The sequence below is a fragment of the Rhinolophus ferrumequinum genome, chromosome 11 (assembly GCF_004115265.2).
Source record: "Rhinolophus ferrumequinum isolate MPI-CBG mRhiFer1 chromosome 11, mRhiFer1_v1.p, whole genome shotgun sequence".
Classification (NCBI taxonomy): Eukaryota; Metazoa; Chordata; class Mammalia; order Chiroptera; family Rhinolophidae; genus Rhinolophus; species Rhinolophus ferrumequinum.
In genome coordinates, this window is record NC_046294.1 from 13,121,118 (window position 1) to 13,126,242 (window position 5,125).

General features: G+C 35.7%; 1 non-coding gene across 1 annotated transcript; it reads right to left on the minus strand.

The window, feature by feature from the left end:
* Positions 1–3,877: 3,877 nt before the first annotated feature.
* LOC117031372 (small nucleolar RNA SNORA18) lies at positions 3,878–4,006 on the minus strand. Its single transcript, XR_004424519.1, has one exon. It is a non-coding gene; the product is annotated as a small nucleolar RNA SNORA18 (small nucleolar RNA).
* Between the last annotated feature and the right edge of the window lie 1,119 nt (positions 4,007–5,125).

The following is a 5,125-nucleotide window of genomic DNA, read 5'->3' on the forward strand; positions in this document are numbered from 1 at the left end:
CAATAATTACTGGATAATCTTAAATGTTCTCATCTGTACAAAGAAGACAATACCAACAACCTCACAGGGTTTCATGGGAGGAACAAATGGGAGAATAATAAATTCTACAGGAGAAAGGTATTATTTATCATCACCATTATTAGTATATTTGTTCTAATGAGATCAAAGAGATCATTTGTTCAGAATGAGATCATTTTCTGAAATATCTAGGGCAGAAAACTCTTATTAAACTCAGAAGCTCAGCATGACCATACTCAGCACCATTATTTTCTCCTCCCTATTTTTGCCTTTTTGCCATTTTCTTCCAAGAATGAGAGTACTGTGAAGTGCTTAAGGCTGTATTCTCGTGTTTAGAACTGTGACTGGTATATCTTACGTGCTTGCTATGTATATGTTGTATGAACAAAAGGATAACAGCGATCAGAACTAAAGCATTTCGATAAAAGTCCTTCAAAACAGAGTGAAAATTAAACCCAGCAAAGTTAGAATGGAAGAAGTGTGCGCAGAATGTGAAAGAGACAAAACACAGGTTTAAAAAATAAAGGACTTGTTCTCATCCTCTGCTCTTGGGGGAAAAAAAGGTTTTCCTTTCTCTAGGACACGGTTTGTTTTTTTGGTTTTTTTTTTTTGACCCAAACAATAAGGAAATTGAAAAAAAAAATTGCCTCTAAGATCCCCCTTTTAATTGTACCGTCCCATTAACATGCTTCTGCTAAAGCTAATCTTATAGTTTGTAGCCTGCCATTCCTATTAATGTAAAGCAATTAATAGGAAAAACTAAAGAAACTGATTGAAAATAAATCCATCTGTGGTTAATAGGTGACTATGACTCAATCAACAGAGTAAATACAATTTGCTGAAATGCATGGTTGGGAACCGTATTTCCTCCAATGTTTCAACCAAGCCGCTCTGCTGAATACAGGGAGCTATTTGTCACCATTCCCTTGACTAACCTAACCTGATTTCCAGCTGTGCATTCCAGAAAGACTCATTCTGAACAAACAAACATGCCTTTCTAATGTGAACTGATATTTGCCCTGGTGATACTCTTCTCTTTCATTTCATACAATCTGAGCTTTATTTTTCTATAGCAAATGAACACGGCACTGATTACTTCTCTGCAATTGCTCCATTATCTTTTCCACAAATATGATTATTTAAGTTACTGCCTTTAGTTACTCAAGTTACTTCCAAGTTACTGTGAGTGTGTGTGTGTGTGTGTGTGTGTGTGTGTGTGTGTGAACTCTATGTTAAGACCTGTACATAGTGCTTTAAAAACTTATCTCTGATATTGATGCAGACATGAAACTAAAGATAGGAAAGATCAAAAGACAGCAAGACATCTGGATTAGAAGTTATAATTAAGAAACCCTTGCCCTGGAACCATACAAATACATTTACTGGCCCAGCTTGTACTTATACTCACTGGCTCTCCATGGGCCTCCATTTGCTCAATATTAAAATAATGACATCAGTGCTTCTCAAACTTGGCTGGTCATTGGCATCATCTTGAGAGATTTTTGAAGATAATAGTACGTATTCTAAGAGTTTCCAATCCATCAAACCAGAGATACGAGGTATACAAAATCTGTATTTGCAGGAAGGTCCTCTGGCAATTTTTATAGCCAATGGCACGTGTGAGAACTTCAATTTGGAAACACTGGGACTAAATAATACTTGATGTTCTTAGAGTACAAGAAGCCTATGAGTCAATAAAACACCAAAGCCCTACCTTTGGATATACCCCCATCTGTTCTGCTAACCAACACAAAGGGAGCTAAACTTGAACTGAATTTAGAAAACTGGGAAACAAATAAATGTAATCCATTTGATAATTTTTTTTTCTCCACAATACTCTTTCCTTTATGTCTTTGCACTAAAGTCTTGATTATCCAGGAATTTTAGTGATATTAGAGGTCTGAAGTCCCTAAGAATGTAAAAGCTGGCAGGTTCATGACTCTCAAAGACCAAGTGGAATATATGAAAAAGTATTCAAGTTTCCACCAGTGACTTTATAAACTTATTCTTATTCACAAAATTCCTCAGAGTCTATCCCAGTCAGAGGAGCTCAGAGAACCTCTTGTTTCTTTGTAAAAAAATGACCAAGAATCATGAGAAGTGAGATTCTCCCCAGTTTCAGTGCGGCTAAGTCTGGTTAACAACATCATTTTAATTCTTAGACGCATGATTACAACATTGTAGTTTTAAAACCTTGTAGTTTTGTAGTTTTAAAACCTTGTTACAAGATGGAAGATGTGTTCACCACCCAGAGTCAGTTCTTCTTCCATCACCATATATTTGAACCCATTTACCCTCATCTACCACCCAACCCCCACTTACCCTCTGACACAATGTGATATATAGATGATGTATTACAGCACTGTACACATGAAACCTACAGTGTTTCCCAGAAAATAAGACCAGGTCTTATATTAATTTTTGTTCCAAAAGACGCATTAGGGCTTATGTTCAGGGGATGTCATCCTGAAAAATGATGCTAGGGCTTATTTTGTGGTTAGGTCTTATTTTCGGGGAAACATATGTACCTTTAGTAACCACTCTATGTACCTTTAGTAACCATTGTCACCGCAATAAACTTTAATTACAAAAAAAAAAAGATGGAAGATGTGACTTTGCTTAGAGCCTTCACTGATGAAAATAAATGGCAACCCTTCTCATTTTCCAAATGAATAAATTAGTTTACTTCATAGTGGAAAATTAAAAATATGTCTCCCTGTATTTCTAACCAGTTGCATTTCTGTCCCCTGGTATAGCCTAAAATGTTTTGAATATGTTTCCATGCATTGCTCAATTAAATATGTAAAGATAGCTTTCTCATGCCTCCATAGGTCATCCTTTTTCTCATTTAAATATATCCAAGAGATTAAAACATTTCTCACATGTCCAAGGCACCCTACTTTTACACTTTTATAGTACCTGAGTGGGAATGACTCATTTTGACCATGTTCTGATATATCCAGTATTTGCATGGTGATCAGCTATCTTTTGTTTTGTTTTGTTTTGTTTTATTTTGTTTTGTTTTGTTTTGTTTTGTTTGAAGTACAATGAGACCTCACCATTTCATACAAATCTTCAAAATAGTCTTTATTCTACAATTTCAGTATAAAAAAATCCACAAAGTAGAGAAAGACATACAATACTGAACTTCCATAATAGTCAATGGTACAGTGAAACATCACATGTATAGAATATAAAATTTCAGTGTCAGCAAAGATTAAGATAACACTTCTGTTTTATCCATGAGAAAAACCAGAGCTACATGAAGTACATTGGAACCCACTGTTAGGTCTGAAATGAAGCTCAGTCAAGCCCAACCTAGACCAGATGAACCCCAGCTTACACAAAGATGCATGCACAGGAATTAAATGCTTATTGTATAGACCATGAATTTTGCAGTGGTCTTCTACATGGCATTATTAAACTGGCTGATCAGTGAATAGAACTTAATCCATTCTGTAATGCATGTAGAGAAGTAGCTAATGTTTCTAAAGTAATATCTTTCTGAAGATGTATGCTAGAAAAACAGACATTAAAATAAATAAAAATGCATGTCATATTGCTATGACATGACAATTGTCATGTCAGTCAGCTCACAATTCTTTTAGTTGGTCTTTTTTAAATCTCCACTGGAATATGGACATACTGATTATATATTTTTAAAAATCCCCAACTAGAAAATTTGGGATATAATTTCTTCATGCAATTTATGTTGGGAACCTTTAAATATGAATTAAATTCAAAATCATATTCACTCCTAAGCTACCATACCCAAGAATAGTACAGATTTTTAACATAGTGCCAATACCTAAGATAAAAAAAGAAAAATTGACTCCTAGGTCTTTCATACTTTTAGTAGCTCTGCCTTCTAGTTCATTCCACAGATTTAACACATAGTTCTGTGAGTAAAGCCATCAACAGAGTTTCTCAATGAGGCATTTCAAATGATTTGAGTCTACAGAAAAAGCCCTATGGGACAGACCTCAACTCCAGACATATTTTGCCACACCTTCAAGGTCCATTTTCATGGTCAAGTGCTCCCCTGGTTCACACTTGTCCACAGTAGGCACGTCCTGCAATTCCTTCATGTGCATCATTTCTTCCTAGAACAAGATTGAACTTGCCTGTGACTTGTCCTGGTTACGTGTTTGGAAGTGATAAGGATTAAAAGAAAGCTCATGAGGAGAACAAATATCATTGCATGACAACTTCTTCAAAGGAGGTGACAGCGTGGTGTCTAGGCTCGGGAAGACTGTTCTTTCCTCTCTTTCAAGGGAGAGGAAGCTACTTTTGACAACCATGAGAATGCAAGATGTGTGACTTCATGGTTCTCACTCTTCCCCACACAAATGTGTCTATTTTAGATCTCAGAGTCCTACTCTTTCCCTATCAGAACACTAACTTCAACAAAAAAATCCTGGTGAGATTGCACCTTCAGTCATCTGTGCAGCTTTATCATCTTTATTATAAAATTCTGGACCAGAATAAGATCATAATCCCCGTCTGGAAGAGATGTGGCCACATTAGCCATGGGATCTCTATATTAAAACATGTCCATAAGACATATTACATAGAGTGTATCTGGGGAGGCACCTAAATTGGATTCAATAGGCACTGCTTTTCATATTTCCTTGTCTTGAAATAGAAGAAAACTTCAACTAAAACTTTGCCTGCTAGATTCTACTACTGCGCAAACCTTGCAAAAGCAGAATACAACTGCAGCAGCCGTGATCAGTGATAAACTGTTTGATATGGATTAAACTTGAAATTTACAAAATCTGAAAAAAAGGGTGATGTATATATGTCACTAAACTCTGTGGAGTTCACAGGTTTCCATTCCTACACAGAGAAATAGATTACCTTTTCTCAAGCTAAAGAAATTCTAAAGTTCCTTGTAAAATAAATTTAATTAAATCTAGTCATCTTAATATAATTTAGTAATTTATAAATAGAAATAAAAGTGCCACTAGAGGGTAAGGGTGAAGGGCGTGGTAGATGAGGACAAAGGGGATCAAATATATGGTGATGGAAGGGGAACAGACTCTGGGTAGTAAACACAAAATGTGAGCTATATAGATGATGTAATTACAGAATTGTACAACTGAAA